Source organism: Balearica regulorum, chromosome 9 (assembly GCF_011004875.1).
Source record: "Balearica regulorum gibbericeps isolate bBalReg1 chromosome 9, bBalReg1.pri, whole genome shotgun sequence".
In the NCBI taxonomy this organism is placed as follows: domain Eukaryota; kingdom Metazoa; phylum Chordata; class Aves; order Gruiformes; family Gruidae; genus Balearica; species Balearica regulorum.
This window is the reverse complement of record NC_046192.1, coordinates 9,361,781-9,379,841: the sequence shown is the minus strand read 5'-3', so window position 1 is coordinate 9,379,841 and position 18,061 is coordinate 9,361,781. Positions and strand designations below refer to the sequence as shown.

Here is an 18,061-nt window from a genome sequence, read left to right as displayed (position 1 = left end):
CAAGGATAGAAGAGACATCGTGCAGCTCCCTGATTTACTCCCCAATTTACAATCCACCACCTTAAGCCCTGAGCCCTAGAGAAAATACAATGGCTGTAGCCCTCTCAACCGAAAGGTGATCGCCCTGCATTAGCCAGAACATACAAAACCACATGCCTGCCATGCCACCCCAATGGCTGAGCCTTCATCATGCGAAGTCAACATGACAAATCTGCACTTACAGGCATTTCTTTAAAGGCTTCGAACCCTGCCATAGAGAAAATGGTGAAAGGGTGGTCAAGACATACAGGACGGATGCACTTGCCCATGGCAGAGTCAATTAGACTAAATGAGGCTACTGCACAGTGATGGTGCTTGACAAGAAGCAAAGGAAATTGTTCAGGCAGTCCCAACAGGAACTCAGTTAATTATTAGTAGGGACTTGTTATAGCTGACATCTACTGTATTAGAGGAAATCCCCAGTGCTTTAGTGTGTGGGTGAGATACTCACTGCTGGTTAAATGAGTCAATCTGGCCAATAAACTTTGGCAGCTTTTCTTAGTTGGCCATAAGCAGGGAGAAAATTAAGAGTCAGATGTCAGGAGAGAAATCAGACTGTTTGAACTACTGACCCCATGACAAAAACTCTAGACTTTCATTGTCTCCAATGTTTAAAGTTTATTAAGCCAATGAATGTAATCCAATGGCTAAAAAGAAAAAGGGTCAAGTATTTGACTATGTCTGGAAGAGTTCTAAGTGAGTATCTCCTTTCTCTTTCTTTTCTTTCTCCTGTTTTTGGATTTTGAAAGAGGTAGGTTGGCTTACGGGCTAGAATATGTATTTTTCTCTAGCTGTTCTCCATTGCCATGAACCTATTTGGAATCTGGCTGAAGATAAGAATCTCTTATTCACAGACAAGAAGGTTGAATTTGGTAGACTGATTTCTGGCATGCTAAAAATTCCAGTCAAAAGTATTCAGACAGCTCATTTTTACAAAAATCTCTACAGATTCAAAAGTTTTCATGCATTTTAACTTGGGAAACTTCAGGGAAAAAATTGCAGGTAGAAGACACCATGATTTATTCTCCTCTACACAGCACTTCAATGACACCCATGAGAAGTGAAAACAGGGAACAAGAAGTGAGGGACCACCACAGGTAACACTTACTTATCCATCAAAGCACGAATACCCAGCGATGAAGCCTTTAGCAGCAATAGGTATGCAGAGAACCAGGGGACGAGATCATGAAAAGTGTGCTAAATTGAAAAGGAGCTAAAAATATCCAGAGTTCATAAGCAATGCCTGAATGAGCTTCACCTGCTCCTGCACTGTGCCACTGCACAGGCAGGTATTTGCAGACAGGTAACTGCATTTCCAAATGTTCTACCCTTCAAAACCCCACAAAAGGGCTCCAAGCTTCATTCTGTAGACAGTGCCTCTGTCTCACAATCACAGCCAAGAATATAAAACAGGCCATGTCTGGAGAGAACAGATTTCTATTTTAGGATGAGGTTTTCCTTTACACGGGGAATCCTTGCTACTCAAAAGCCCGCTAAGTAACAAACATAAGCAAGGGCATAGTTAGCTGGGAACGACCTCCTAGGTGTTTAAAAGCAGGGCAAACATTCTCCATCAGCTGCTCTTGTGAACATTTTCTGCTCTGAAGGGACGAACTTCTTTCTTTTTCAAAATGCTACATCCAGCTTCCTCAGTCAAACTTGAAGACTTTAATGCAGCCTGTGAATTGGGCATGCACCCCATATCTGCATACAGGACACGTGCAGCCTTGGCTGGGTGAAGCATGCAGATCATGCTTTCTTTCATGCTGTCTTTTCCAAGTACCATCCTTAAGCCTTTCCTCAAGGCTAGGATAAGCACGCATTTGCAGTTTCTTAATGTTGAGATTAGCCCGGGGCAGGTAGCAAGCCTAACAATCACCTCTGCGCTTAGATTTGTGACCCTTAAGGATTTATTGTAATTTAAGTACAAATGTAATCTCTAAGCATTGCACCTGCAAGTAGCTCAGCTTCCCAGAACCTAGAAGTCTGGGAGAAGAAGGCTCCAGAAACACATTCTGTTCACAGACGCAGTCGGAAGTGCATCTGTGAAATAAACAGGTTTTTCCTCAAATATTGGAGCTCTGAATGACTTCTGAACACCACAAATATTGGCATGGTTCCTACTGCTTCCATTTAGCTTCTAATTACACAGTGTAATATATGGAATATAATACAAGAGGCAAATGTGTCCATTAATACGAATGTGATAAGACCATGAAAAATGTGTCTGTATGAGCTGTTAAACTGACTTGAGAGTGATCAATCATCTTCATTTCAGTTTTATTCCCAGTGCTCAGTGTTGCTTGGTTTGGGGTTTGGAATTTAATAAGATTTGCATCTAGAATATTAGATCTGAAACTTTCATCTCATCTGGATTTCCTGTTATTAGTTTAAGTTAATTTAAATAAAAGATGGAGTGGGGAATGAGGGCAAGGAAGACCCCAAACATCCAATGCTAGAGCTGTACTATTTTGAAGGATTCTGAGAAAGATGTGTGAAAGTTGAGAATGCAGACATTAGTGTCTGCTAAAAAAAAATAAAAAAAAAATACCTTGCTGAAGCTCATGGACCCTCCTAAGAGTGAGAATGCACGAACAAAATGAAACAGTTAATTGCATATTTTTAAAGAGAATGAAAACTTCTGGAGGAATTAAAAACGAGTAACCTTCCACTGCCATTACGCAAGTTCCCTATGGGGATTAAGGAAGAAGAACATGCAATCCAGGGGATGAGTCACACAATCAAGTCTCTGTATCTTAACCAGTTATCACATTCAGCTGGGCCAGCAATCGATGCATGCTCAGTCCTAGGTCACTGCATGCACAGGGGTCAGTAGAAATCCCAGGAAGTCCCCGAGTCATGAGTGATGAGACCCTGGGAGAAGGAAAGCGGAGATATTCCTGTACGACACTTCTAGTCCTCCAGGCGCGGGATGGCCAGGGGCGCCCCCCACCCCTGTATAGCTCCATGGCCTGCATGCTGATGGCACGACTGACGTGCTCAGCAGCACAGAGCGGGTAGTGGAGAAGAGAGCTCAGAAGGAGCTACCTGCAAGGCTGTCCCCCAACTGGAGAGTCTTCCCGCACCCTGCCTACATCTGCCCAGTTAGAGCCCCCCAGTTGTACTCAGGGCCACATCTTACACCAGGTTCTCTATGAGGATCCAGTAAATCCTTGCTGGGATGGAGGTGGGGATGGCTCAGTCCCCTTGCCTCGCCTCAGTGGCATCTGCTCCTCCTCCATGGCAGCCAGGCAGAGGCCCAACTCCTGGGCCTGGTTGCAGCCGGGCTGTGTGGGTGCTCAGACCCTCACTGCAGCAAGCACCTGCCAGTGCCTGCTCCCATCCCAGTACCGCTCTTTCAGTGAAGTGGTTTTGGGCCTGACAGCACTGATCTGCCATGCTCCAACCTTTGCACGGCTGCAACTGCGGCCCTGAGCATGAGAAGAGCTGGAGCTGAGAAACGTGTCACTGGAAGGAACAGCACAAACACGTTGGCCCAGCACAAGGCACGATGCGAGGGATCGCTCCCCGCCCTCCCAAGGAGAACCAGGCGGCAGGGCAGCCCTGCTGCCAGAGAGGCCCAGCACTCCCCACCGTGCCCAGCCCTGCTGACCCACATGGCTGCCACTGCTCTGTCGCCATCACCAGGCAACTGTACCGCTGGGGTGCAGGGGCCATGCTTCTGGCACAGCAAGGGCAACAGGAAGGGGTGGGCCCGCAGGGCCTACCCTTGGTCCAGGCCCATGTGTGGGGAGAGCAGGGCCCCGCAGCTGGCCCAGCACTACTGCAGCACCAGCCTGATCCCAGCTCTCATGGCTATGACACAAAGAGCAGTTGGTGTCCAAAAGGCAGCAGAGCTGGGATCCTTGCCGGGGCACCCGCCCCAGCCTGGGCCAGGCCGGGAGATGTGCCACAAAGGCTGCTGCCCCAGCAGAACCCCCTGCCTGCCCGGCCCGTGTGGGGAGCCAGGCCCCCCGGGGCAGAGGAAGCTGGGCCTAGGAGGAAAAGTGTTGGCACCCATTATTTAGTGCCTGCATCTTGTGCCTTAGCGAGGGCAGGTTCCTCCTTGGCTGGACATACCGGAGAGCTGCCTAAGTCAACATTGCCCCAGCTGACACCTCGCCCACATGGGCATGGCCATGGTTGCTTTCAGCTCCCTTTCCTTTCCCTACTGGCTGGGTCCCCAAACAGGCTGCAGAGCCTGTTCCAAGCTTCCTTCCTTCCCCTATCCCCCATACAAGGGGTTCGAGGGGCCCTCCAGACTTCTCCATGCTTTCCTCTAAGTATGCCAGCCTAGAATCAGAGACTGAGAGACCCACCACCAACAAGCGTTCCCCACCTACCTTTGGGGCCGCTGCACGTGCCCGAGCTTCATCCTGCATGCTCTGCCCCTGCCAAGCTTAAGGTCAGGAAGGGAAAGATGCTGTCTGCTGCATGGAACAGCTTCTGCAAGTAAATGCAGAAAATAGGTCTTAAGTAGTGTGTTTTCCACCAGAAAGTCTTCTGCAGATGGCAAAGGTGAAGCAAAAAAAAATGAAGTGACTCTACAGAAGTCACTGAAGAGATCAGTAACAATGTGGAAGTTACTCTGTGTTTTCAAACCCTCTATCTATAGACATAGCAATCAAGTACTTAGGAGATTATGAATGGTAGGTGAGAGGGTGACATTTTTCTTTTAGAAAGAAAAACATATTTTTTCCTTACCGACGCTGCCCTTCATACAGTTATGCTGAGAAAGATCAATTCACTGATTTTTTTTTCCTGCTGCTTTCTTTAAAAAAAAAGTTCGAATGCACAGAGACGGGTTTTTTCCCTCCACATCTTTACCCAGTACTATTGAGTCTATTGAAAAGAATGAAGCTTTTGTCAATACACTCAGTGTTCAGACAGTAATAGATTTTATTTGGAATTAAGTATTATCATCTTTACTTTAGCGTTGAGGTGCATGGTTACTTACCTACCTATTGCCTGCAGAGACCTAGATTTATGTAGTCTAAATTTTATATTGGTTGCAGCAGTGTGCATAGATTCCTCTTGTTTGAGTTTCTCTTCCTACTTTTTTCTCTAAGTAAAGCAAATACTTTTGAGACAACACCTTGCACAACCTGTATTCCTGTAGCAGTAGGCAAGGTGAGGAAGGATTTTCCTTGTTGTTGCATCATTTACAAGTTACTACTGACATACTCTATGCAATTTATTATGGCTGTAACACACCCGTTGTAAGTCATACTGTGACTACAGTCAGCTCATATCCCTGCAGGTCATTTATCCTCTCCAGTACTAATACCAAAAGGTGCTTTGGGGAATCTTTCCTGCAAGTCCGTTTCCTTTGACCACTCACGCTACACTTGTATGGATGACCGATGTGACATTCCCATCTGTGCTTCCCCTACGCTCACTTACCCTCTCCTATCCCCAGTAGCATTAGTTCTGATAGACACTGACATGAAAAGAGACTGTGCTCAGGAGTTAATGAATTTGAGTGCCTTGCTGGAGATGCTTTCAAAAGAGGGCAGACATTCAGAGGAAGAAGAGAACAATCATTCTGCAAGGGCTAAGCACCCACAGAGGGAAGGACACAAGACACATGGGCCCTTTTGGCAATGTCGGTCAGCATCTGTGCAGTCCAGCTTACACAGCTGGGCCCCGTTTATAATTCTGAAAGGATTTTTTTTCCTTGGTTGGTCGACTGGTTGTTTTACTTTCAGATCACTTAAACAGGAAATAAAGAGGAGATCAAACAAAATGACAAACAGAGGTCCACACATTACACTGCTCAGCTGGGAAGCTCAGTGTGAGTCTCTTTGAGGGGTGGGAGTTCCAGGGATTGTACATCCCTAGCTGTGATCCGTTTCTTCTCAGCTCTTCCCTTTTGTCCTATGACTATGAAAGGACTTTTTATTTAACCAGTATGGGGAATCCTTCATTTCAGCTGACCAAAAGCCAGACCAGTATTTAATTTAAAACATAAACAGAAAGAAAAGAGAGCAAGAGAGTTAATGAGAGGAATACAGCCTTCATCGCCTCTGTGGATCAAGACAGCAGGTGGTGGGAGGCAACTTTCAGCGTACTGAAAAAAAAAAAAAAAATCTATATTTTATTGTTCAGTTGCCAGAGTCACCAAATCTTTTATTGATTGTTTTCTTAGATTTATATCAAAGACTTCACTTTAGCAATGGCCTCACAGCATTTCAGATCAGGGAAAAAACCCCACCAAAAAACACAACCTTGCTCACCCACAGCATCAAATCAGCATCATTTAGCTAAAATTAAATATTTTTGATGGGGCAAATGATACTTGCTTAAGCCCAGTGCAAATCCTCAGCCTTCCACCTAGTTAGTGGTTTTAGCCTTCACTCTCATATTGCACTGGAATGAGCAAGTGCAAACCATTCCAGCCCCTTTCAACTAAACAAAGAGAGTGCCAGAATTATTCTGATTTTATTTAGAGTTACTTTGATGTCACAAAGATTCTCTGAGGCCCTACCTCAGCAGATGGAGCTTTTCCAGCCTCCTGATTTTGGAGACCACTGGGAGAAAAAAAAAAATAATCAGGGAAAGTTATTAAAAGTTTACATAGTGAATTCTGCAGTCACATTTTCCCCATGGAGGGCATATTCCTCTGCCTATTTACCCAGAAAAGTATTTGATTAGTAGACAACTGAACCCTAAGTGACAGCTCCAGACTGACCAGCCCTGCCGTAATCACAGATCACCTCTTTGAAAATTATGTCTGGCATTATCATCTCATGTCACCATGGGCAAAACTATCCCTCCCATCTGCATCACAGTCCAATGTCCACATAACCTATACAGCCTCCCACCAACATTCATGGGAATCCAGCCCACAGAAGAACAGGAAAACAGGGGGATTAAATATTCTCTTTTATGCAATTACTTCTGATTTCTATGCTTATATAGTTATGTAGGAAATGTACTTACGGATTGGCAAGAATACTTTGCTTTTTTTGCAAAATAAATGTTGCCATTCGTTCTCTTAGCAAGAGCTCCATAGAGTATTCCTGCTTCACCAGCCATGCAGCTCATGCAAAGCACTAGGGTTTGTATTTCTGAGGGATTTACTTGGCCGAAGCAGCCGGAAGGATTGTCCTACCATTGCATTTAGCTGAGATTTGGAGAAGCCCAAACCAATGCAGATGGTTTAAAGCCCAGTGTGGGGATCAGATTTAAGGATCTGCGTTCATATTTGGTTACTTTTGAAAGGATATTTCTCAAACAAACACCAGAAATCTACACAAGCCACTCATGTTTCCTCTGCACCTCTCCTACTAACCCAGCTTCATGTGGACTCCTTCCTAGCACTACAGCTCAGGCAGGCTGAATCCACCAAAGAGGAAACGTCTGTACTCCCAGACCAACTAGGAGTGGGATGTGTCAGAAACACCATGAAAAATCTGTTCCCAGGAGATCTCAGCAGTCCCACAAGTTCATATTGCTCAGTTACGTTTCAGACAGACAGCACAGAATATGTGATTATGTTAATGAAAGTCCTCCCCATCTGCTGTACCTTCAGCACCCTGCCTCATGGTACTGGGCAATCCATGGGAATCCATGCTAGATAATTGCTTTCCCTTTTCCTGTTCCATTTTCCCTGGTCTGAAATCGATGTGAGAGTACAAGCACATCTGCTAATTCAGGGAAAAGCAGAGTGCATAGAAACGTATTCTGTGCTTTTTAGACTCCAGTTGCCACATCTTTTGTGCTAGCTTTAAACTTCAGGTTAATGATAGCAATAAAATAAGCCAGCCCTATTACAAGTACATCATCTTGGTCTATTAAATTAGTCAATCTATAGTTAACATTGTTGCTCCGTCATAAATATCTGTCCTTATATTTTAAACACATAAAGCATAATTCACCATGGCAGGAATGACTTAATATTCAGCAGCAGCAGAGCTAAAGACAGAGCAGGGTGTGACACCAGGCTTTAGCCACCTCTTCCACCTGAGCCTGCACCACAGCATTTAGGGCTGGAATTTGTGACAAGCTTTTCTAAACTTCTGAGCAGTAAATACATTAACAGCATCTCAATGGAAAGATCTGAGATCAGGGGCAAAAGTGTGAGCCCTGAGTAAATACAGCACATCACCACAGCAGTCAGGCACACAGAACGTTCGTAGCCTTGCCTGTGCTTACTAGCTACACTAGAGAACTTGAAGGGTGCTTTTTAGAAGGTTTGGTACACCCCAGGCTGCAAAGCCGGTACTTCCTTAGGCATGCTCAGCTCTTCTCGAAACTCACGCTGACTTTACAATTGGGTTCTTGTGAAGGTGGGCAAGCCACCTGGGTGTGAGCAAAAGCAGACTTTGCCTCACTGTATAAGATTTATAACCTCTGTAGCACAATAACATGACAAAGATTTCTGAAAAGGCTTTGTTATGCTTCTCCATCCTCATGCAACCTGACTGGAGCTATACCAAGGCAGGCAGTCTTGCCTTACCATCCATTACGTGTTCCAGGCAAGTTATCAGTGTCAGAGCTTCCTTGCACTTGCAATATCTTTGAGGGATTCTGCAGCATTCAGACTAGTAATGAAGGGAATCAGGATCGGAACAATAACAAATCTGAGAAAGAGATCCCCACTTAGTGTTGGTTCTAGGCTTAGTGAGCTGTAATAGGCGCTCCAGAAAGCGTTGAAGTTGGCAATCACAGAACACAGCACTGATCTCCCCAGTAAGTTATATGTAATAGCCTAAAGATCTATAACCTAAGCTTACATATCTATATCATTATGAATAATTTCTTTCAAGGTTTTGACTAAGCACTCAAACCTGTCATCAGCATTTATGATGGACAAAATCACCTTATACCACAGCATTCCTTGCACATGAAGGGTATTTGCCTTAAATGTAGCCAAACCTGAACCCTGAGCTCTGCTTTCTTACTGTGGTAGCCCAGTTTTAGGGTTTGAATCTGATGAAGATTTCTTCAGGTGAGAAACCCTCTTGAAATCAGTGGAGTTACTTGCAGGTAAAAAAAATCAATATAGAAGAATGCTTAATTTGCTGAAACACTATTGATGGCAAGACTGTTGGACACACTCTGTGAATGTCCCCATCTTCACCATTTTCCGTTCACAAGTTCAATGTCAAGTAGAACAATTACAAGAATCTAAAGGAAAATAAGGCCAGCTCTCCAGTATGAGCCCTTGCTGGTACAGGTAAACTAATTAGATATAACTGACATTTCTTTGGCAGCCAAAGCCCAAGAGTACAGAATTTCAAAGTCCTTTTACTGGTCTGGCTTATTTCACTCAACAGATCTCGTAAACTTTATTAGCAAAGGCACTTTTTCTTCAGTAAAACATGAGCCTACACAAGGACTGTTTTGTTAGCATAGCTATGCTGGCAAATCTCTTCAGCAGAGACTGATCCCAACAGAACTGTAGATGAAGGACAAAGTTCAGATTCATAAATCAGAAGCCACTGGGTACCAGCTGAGACCTAGTAGCTGCCTGTGAATATGCTTTTTACTTGCAGAAAAAGCAACTTAAAACAATAGTTTTAATGTCTCTTACAGTAGCTTAAAGTGGCTTGTATTTGCTGTGAACTAGAAAAATGTTCACAGGCAACTTACTGCAGTTTTTTTTCATGCATGGTGACTTATTAAACCGAAGTGATGTGACCCAAGCACCTGTGGAGCAGTCAAGGGAAGGGAATACTGATCTTCCCTCTTCTCACACCTGACACAAATGAAAAAAACACTGGCACATACTGACACTGGCTGAAGTACATGTTCCATTTTCCATCACGTAAATTCTATTTAATCTTCAGACCAAGAGGGGTTTCATCTTTTATTTTATTGGGTTTTTTAAGCAAAAGCTCTTGCAGGCTACATTTTGGTCTGATTTGTTCTGCTGAAGCTCCAGGGACAGAGACCAAGTCTTCCCAACTGTTTGTATCTTACCAAGTGTACTGTAGACAATCAATAAATCAGAGATCATCTCAATAAAAGTTTGTATACATTTCATTAAATCATTTAAGCGCATGTGTAAGTAACTGCATGAACAGTCTCCAAGTAGAGCACTGTGAAACTCCATAGCAACACTAATGACAGCAGGGAAAGGAAAGACAGCCTTCGAAAAATGGATAGCTGGAGAGGTCAGGGCTTTCAGCCACACTCGATCTCTTGGCGTTCAGCATAAAACATGCTGTTAATTTCCCGGACGGGTGAAGAACTGAATAGACAATTTAAATGAAGGGTGATGCTCTCCTCCACACTGATGCCATTTTTAAACACACAATTTCTTCCTGTTGGGTTCTTCACCCATGGTAACTCAGGGAGAAATCCTGGGCAGAGCCTTGGGTGGCTGCTATGAGAAGCAATGGTTAGGACAGCCAGTAATGATGGTCAGAGAAAACCCAGTGCCTCAAGAGGTAAACACAAGCGACAGTGAGTACAAGCATAGAAACATGGCACTGCAGGGAGTACCAAGGCTTCTACCCTACCTTTAAACAACCTGCAGTTTAATATGTGATGTTGGAAACAGGTTCCTATTCCCAAGCATCTCTGTGCAAAAGGTCTTTTTATACAACAGCACTGATTATTTCAAGAGTTCGTAGCCACAGCTCCTTAACTTCAGTGGAAAAAAGAAAACAAACCTCTTTAATCCTGTCCCAGCTCTTGTCAACTGCACAGGACATCTGCAGCATGAGCACTGCTGCCCTTTTTGGTGCAGGCATCACACCACAGCTGCATACAAGCCCTGATCGAGTCCAGATGTGGAAAGCAATTGAGAGGATGTGCATCCACAGGCTGACATGGGGCCCAAACTACCTGGCAGCCTGAGGCTGCTTGCTCTTGTAGGGACGCTGAGGAAAAAGGATCTGCATAGCCCAGCTTTCCCCACTCAGCCCGAGCTGCACATGGACTTGGGAGGCCCTTAGGTAAACGGTTCGCAGGGAAACCGAGCACCCTACATCAGCACTGCGGCACACAGGACTGATGTGTCACTGCTGCGGACTCGGGGGTGGCAGAACCCGAAGTGTTCACAGCACAGCTGCCCGGAAGGGACAGAGTCTGCAAACAGGGACAGTGCTCAGTCACCTCAGAAAAGGCTCAGCCAGGAAAACCCTCAATAGACATGACTGAAGAATCCTCCAGAGATTTTAAAGAGTGCTTATTATTTTTAATAACTGCATTTCAGATTTTCCTGTGATTAGTAGTATTATTCCTCTCCTTTAACAAGTAGAAAGGGACAGGGAATAGTCAAGATATTTCCTGATGTATTTTGTTTCCCTTTAGATAAATAAACCTGTAAACATTTCAAAAGATACTCCGGGTTTTGTTTCCAATACACATCACCCATGTCATTTCCTCTCAGAAATGTATTTGTGGGAATGCTCAACTAGTTCTCATATTGACATTCAGAACAGACAGTTTCTGATTTCAAATTAAAGCAGTGGATAACCAGCACCTCTGCACATGACTGGGCCTCATCAACATGTGGGAGATACTGCTTTCACATCTATAAATTCATACACTTGTCTTCTGCAGGCTGTGATACTTTTCCTAAGCCACTGATGCCCTTTACTGATATTGTTTTGCCCTGATGCAGAGCTATGTCAGTAGAAAAAACACCAGTACAGATTAAGTCATACTGGCAAAACATTTTTTCTAGTGGCCCATTTTGCCTCAGAGCAAACAAGTCAGTAGGAGCACAAGCAAATCCTTGGCACTGATTTCACCTATGCTAATGGAGTGTGTAAGTACAACTGTAGCAGCAAACCCAAATAGCTCTTTTACCACCTGTCATCTGGATGCAAAGATTCAACTCCAGGATGTTCTGTATAGCAGTTTTTTCCAAGTTGCTCGGCCAAGATCCACACATGTATCAGCCAGTAACCAGCTTGGGCAATCCTCAGTCCATCGGCAAAGCTGATCTCTACTTGCTCACAAGAGCCCAAAGATGACCCAACTCAACGCAGCAGCATACTCTTGTTGCTGAAAAGCTTACCCCTCCCTTCATCTTGCTCTCTACTGATGTTAAAAGAGCACTTATCACCATAAAACCTGAGCACTAGAAAAGAGAGCCAGCATGCTGGATTTGAAGTGCACAGCCTGCAGGTTGAAAGGCTATTGTTAAGTTTGTAGATGGAGTTTCATGTTTCTGTTATTCCGTAGCATGTCAAAGGAGGGACTGTGAGGTCATTAACCCATAATTTTTTAGCTGTTGGCAGGTCTCTGATTAAAAAAAAAAAAAAAAACCACCCCAAGATTACTTTGGTATGCTACCTAGCTTTGTTCAGTAGGATACAAGATATGTTATGTATTGGGATCAGTTTCTTTGTCAAAGATGGATTCCTTTGGGGAAGAAAAAAACAAGCAAACAAAAAAAAAACCCCAAAAAACTCCTCACTCGAACTCTCCAACTTTGAAGTTCCTGAGGTTTTTAAAGCCATTTATAAATAACAAATGCAGGGGAGGAAAGGTCTCTCATGCTCATAGAATGTGAAGGTAACCTTCAAAATGCAAGTCAGACATAACCTATGCAGTAACGTCTACTCGAGTTGCCAAAGAGCTTGAAGCAACAGCACATGAACTGTGCAGTTCTGCTTCTACAATACGTATCCACACCAACTATTTCAGTGCTCAAAGACCTGTAAGGGAATAAGGTTATTACTCCAGGGATCTGTAAAATACAACATTGTCAACCACAAATACTGAAAAATGTCCCGCATCAATTCCAGTTCCCCAAAAAGACAAAGGAACAGGTAAAAGTTATGAAATTAAATACTTGCAGATATTGTTTTATGCCTTTATAATTTCAGTTCTCTTGTGTACATTGAGGTCAAAGTTTTAGGCTCTTATCCACACTCAGAAATGTAAAAAAAAAATAAAAATATTAAAGTTGTCTTGTAGCCACTTGGCTTTTAAGGGCAGGGAGAAATACATCACACTCAAGCTGACAGTTAACTTCTGAGAGAGCTGACAAGGTCAGCAACCGAATGTGACCAGCATCTCTTTTCTGATGCTGAGGACAAGCGATTCTTGGGTTATAAATCAAGCTGACAGATCACCATCACTTCAGCATATGCTAAACTGGGCCTGAAAGGTTAAATCCCACAGAAGGAAGCTGAGGAGGTTTTGATTGCCCAGGTGCTCCATTTATTATTCACCTACTCTGGTAAAGACTCACCCCTCCAGCCCAGTCTGCTAAAGATGAAATAATTACTGTAAGTCATCACCTCCTCCTTAACATCAAAGGACCTCATTTTTGTTACTATATATTTATGTTACTGAAAATCAAATGCATGCTGTGCGAATAAAGCCAAAAATGCAGTCTTGAGAAGCAATGTAGGAAGAAATACAATTGCCACAACACAAAAGAGAATGACCCCATGAGTCTGTGCCCATAAGAGGATGCAGAAAAGAAACCCATTTCCAAGCTTACTTCAGTGAGAAGAAAAAATCAAGGCTGTTAAAATACAGATTGTACCTCTCAGCCTTTCAGCCCAAGAGAGTGAATGCCAGAATGAAATAGCAAAAGCAGAAGTGTCAGTAGTGAGAGCCATATTACAGCCCTGCTTTTAAAGGCAAGCTTTGATCCTGTGCCGGGTCTGGCGAGATGGCAGGGCAGGGTGGCATTCCCATTTCTGAGGCATGACATGGTGCAAGCTTCCTTTGCTCTGAGCAAGCTCTGGATTTGCATCCAGCACAACATGCTGCCATGCTCAGGACAAGGAACAGAACTGTACAAGTTTCCCACCATCCTCCCCCGACCGGCCCTTGTCCTCAGAAAGGCTCTTGAATCGGTAAACATAAGCAAAGACAAGACACTCCTTTTGGCTCCTCTGCAAGATTCCCCCCAGGTCAGAGCCTAGTTTAATTTCCTTTACAATAACATAATATACTTTTCTGGTCCTAGTTACTATGAAGTGCAAGGAAGGGAGAGGCAGGAAGAGCAAGTCTCCATACAAGCAATGCTCCGAGCAATGTTCCTCACTGCGCTGGCATACACTGCCTTCTGCGGCATCAGACATTCATTAAGTCAAAAGGCTTGGCTGTGCTCTCTAGGTTGTTAATAAAGCATGCTCTGTAGAGCCATGGAGTCCTGCTCCAGGCACATCCCTACTACAAGCTTGTCCTTATTGAATTTGGTTCCACTGCACTTACATTTTCTTTACTTCCACAATTTCAGAGAACAAAACTTGTGTAGCATTAACAGCTCGTTGTGCTGCTCTTTTCTCCCGAGTTATCCAAGTTCAAGCTGGACAGACTTGAGACACAATCTATCTGGTTGCAAACCACTGTATGTGCTCCATTGGAACAGCTGCCAGTGGAAAAACTTTAGCTGTGATTCAATGTCTGTTGAAGTTTTGCCTTGATTTTATGGCCAAAAAGAAGGAACCAAATTCTTCTATTTTTCCACAAAGCCTCCTTACCACTGGGGTTATTCTCATCATTACAACAATAACAGCAGTGTAATAAAGCACCTCGAGGCTTACAAAAAGTTGGTTTGGACTAACCATCTTTCTGCCAGAGGGGAGAGATCTGATGCAGAAAGCCTGCCACCACCACGTTCCTGTCCCTGTCCTTACTGGGAATTGTTCATTCCTCCTGCCAAGCCTTTGCAGAATACCTTGAAGAGAAGCTAGCAAATGGCCAGACTTGTCATTGTCCCACAGAGCTCATCCTGTCCACCCCCACCAATCTTGGAGCAACGCGGGGGCTGTTGGCTTCTGTTGGACCCCTCGCACCAGAGCTATGCTCGCAGCAAGAGCTGACTTTTGCCTCAAGCACCAGCTCTAACTAAAAAGGAAAATGCATACTACCCTGCTGTTTCACAGGGAACCAAAGTTAGCACAACATATAATCTCAAGACAAAATGTTTGCTACCATCAGATCCATTCATCTTCTCTGGGAGGAGTCATTTTTGCCAGTCTTACTTGTGTTGGTAAAGGGGCAGCAAAGAGTCTTTTATCTGAAAGCACGTTTCCCTGGAGATCAAAAGTATATTCTTTAGTTTTCAAATCTTCCCTCTTTATCCTCAAAGTTCCCATATACGGGAAAAAAATGGCAAAACATTAGTGAGAGTATATATAAATCACACCAACCACTGATCCTCTTATCCAGTAACCATAACACATCATACATTGAAAGTCTTTCTTGGAGAGAATAAAATAAATTACATTTTGCTTGCCAGCATACTGAACCTTATGTTGGTTATTGTAAATTACTGAAAGGTATAGTCTTTATGCGCTCTTCTTCAAACATGGAATATGAACATCAAAGGCAGCAGCTATCAGAAACTGCCCTTTCTCTGCCTCTGCCTTTAACAATAGGCTGATCTTCTCCCGTGCATTACTGAGTTAAAAGAAACCTAATTAGACAAACGATTTGAAAAAACTCCAATTGCTACCAAAGATAATAAATTATCTTTATTGTAAATATCACTGTAACTAAATAGCTTGGCATTAAAATAATTATAGGATAAAAGCCTAAATAGAGATAGTGAAAAAGAAGTGAAGAAAATGATACATTATAAATTTTTTTAAATATTCAAGTTTTTGAAAATTTCCTCACCTCTGCAGTTGATCAAAAGAATCATTACTATCATCAAAATTCCATTTTTAAACAGTAAAAGATCATCCTTCTGCATGTGCAAACATTAATCAGTGTGAAATCACCTTACCTCAAGACAAATTCTTTTGGGGCCTGTTTGTTGTCAGAGTCGAGGCAAGCATGGCTCTTACTCTAAAGACGGGGTAACACGCACTGAGTCACTGAGTTGTCATCAAGGGATTCTTCTAGAACAAAACTGCACTTTTTGCGTTCTTCACCGCAAAAACCTTGAGAATCTCTCTCACCGAGAAAAACATGTCACAAACATCACCACCGCATGTGTTTGTCCCATTCAAACTCACAAATCTATTTTAATTCCAGGGGTATCACAAAGCCACTCACAGTTGTGCCCCACCTCTAGTTCTAGGGTGATCTCAGAAATGATGCTGCTGTCTTGGTACAGCTTAGGCTCAGCTAAGAAAGCAAAGCAACCTGAAATTACTTCATGAAGTAACTTGTATGGACTGGTTTTCATCATAACAGGACAGAGGATGGTTGCAGTTTTTGCTTTAACCTAGTTTTTCCTGGGCAGCCCTATTTTCACTTGCAGGTCTCTTCAACTTTTCCCAACAAATTGATTAGATTCAGTACTAGCTGAGACTCTACATCATGTTAAAATAAAACTTTACTTTCTTTCAAGCAACATATATGACCCATCAGCTCAGTAATTCCAACAAATAAACCAAAATTTCCCATCTCTGTGAGCAGAGACCGCTTAAAATCAGTGCCTACAGATGCTGCTTTAAACACGCTGCAGAAGTTACCAGAATGAGGAGCTGCAAGCCATCCTGACCTCTTGGTGCAGAGCAGGAGTGGCCCCTGCTCTCCCCTTGTGCTAAGCAGAGAAGGAAGAGATGGGAAAGTCACTCAAATGAGAAAAGAACATCTCCTCTCCTTGCCAAGAAGGGCAGTTTAATTATGTTTCTTAGTTTTAAAATGCACCAGGATGACTTTGTTTTATAAGTGCTTTGGAGCCTGAGGCACACATTTGTATTACAGTTGGGTGAATTTATTGCATATTGTATTTTTAATTGTTCCTTAGAAGACCATGCATTTTTCCACTGAGAAATCTAATACATTATTATTATTTTTGATTCCATAATTATTTGGATCACAATGGTGCATGTTGGCCACGTGACTTGTGTGTATCTTTCTTTTTCCTTCTCTCTCAAAGGATTCTGTTGTTTGGATTATGCAATCATTTTGTTAATACCAGGACAGATGGCTACAATGAAAACACACAGGGTGCTCTCTCTGATAGATACTTGCCAATATCAACAGGAAGGAACAGAATTAAATTCATGAACTTTAGAAAGAAAGCACAAGCTTGTTCTTGAGCAGTGCACAGCATAATGCTTTCATGTACACAGTAATAGCTGCTGCCAATCTATAGGTATGCAGGCTGCAAGACTAGAGTAATCCAAAATAGGGCCTGAAGTAACCTCTAGAGGCCATATAACAGAGGGCTGCAAATACCCTGTGCTTGTCACAGATGGCACTAGGTCAGATTTGGAGAGAATGCGATCAGGAGCCAGTGCTTTGCTATCCCAGCCACCCAAACATCAAGCCTAATTTGATGTTTCCTAACATCAAACCTAAATTGCCACCTGCCTGCTGCAGTTTAAGCCCACTACGTATTCACCTCCTTTTTCAGTAGCCTTCTACAGCTAGGAAAACTGTTCCTATATCTCCCTGCCATCACCTCTAAACTAGGACAAACCAAGCGCCTAGCAATTTAGCCTCCTGCCCCCACAGCAACACACCATCGATGCTTATTCAATAACTTCTGCACTGAGCCCGTAACTTCTGGGGGAGCTCCAAAGTGCATGGCTAAGCGTGTGTGCCACACGATATGGTGTGAGTGGGAGAAGATGGTTGCCTACCTAGTACAGAGATAAACCAGATTTCAGCTTGAAGGCTTGCAGATTTGGCTGCTAAACTAACCAGACTCCAGTTACCGAAAGGAAGTCTAACACATCTGGAAAATTTCCATCCTTCTGATGCTGCCGGTTTCCCATGACGTCAACTGCTTGTTCTCAACCAAGAGAGAGGCTCTTAGATGTCACTCAGTAACACCAGGAAATCCATTTTCATCCCCACAGAAAGAACTTGTGGGGCAGAAAGTCACTAAAGAAGAGGAAGATTTAATAAGAAAATCCCCACCACCAATTAAAAAGAAGTCTTTTTTAAAGATTGTTACCAGCAAAATTATGTTGTTAAATTGAGAACTGCTGACATGAGAAAGCCAGATGCATGATGAAATAAAAGAGATAATCTTTGATTTGTTAAGCGCATGGTCTCCGACATGGTCCGTACCTGGTGAAAGTTTGTCAGAGAAGTTTTTCCAGAAGTCTCAAAATAATTAACTAGAGCAAGGCGTGAGAAAAGAATTGGGCATCATTGCTAGAGGAGAACTCTGTGTTTCTTTAAACCAAAT

The 18,061-nt window shown here is 43.3% G+C and overlaps 1 long non-coding RNA gene across 5 annotated transcripts in view; it reads right to left on the bottom strand.

The window, feature by feature from the left end:
* The window catches only part of LOC142602910 (uncharacterized), a 45,768-nt gene extending 28,028 nt beyond the window's left edge, over positions 1–17,740 (bottom strand). For 4 of the 5 annotated variants that reach the window (XR_012836741.1, XR_012836745.1, XR_012836744.1 and 1 more), the window contains exons 1-2: positions 17,569–17,740; positions 4,383–4,485 (exon numbers count right to left, since the gene is read on the bottom strand). This is a non-coding gene — a long non-coding RNA (uncharacterized LOC142602910). Of the gene's footprint in view, positions 1–4,382; positions 4,486–6,526; positions 6,571–17,568 lie in introns of those variants that run through there. The other variant, XR_012836742.1, reaches the window with a different exon arrangement.
* Positions 17,741–18,061: the final 321 nt, after the last annotated feature.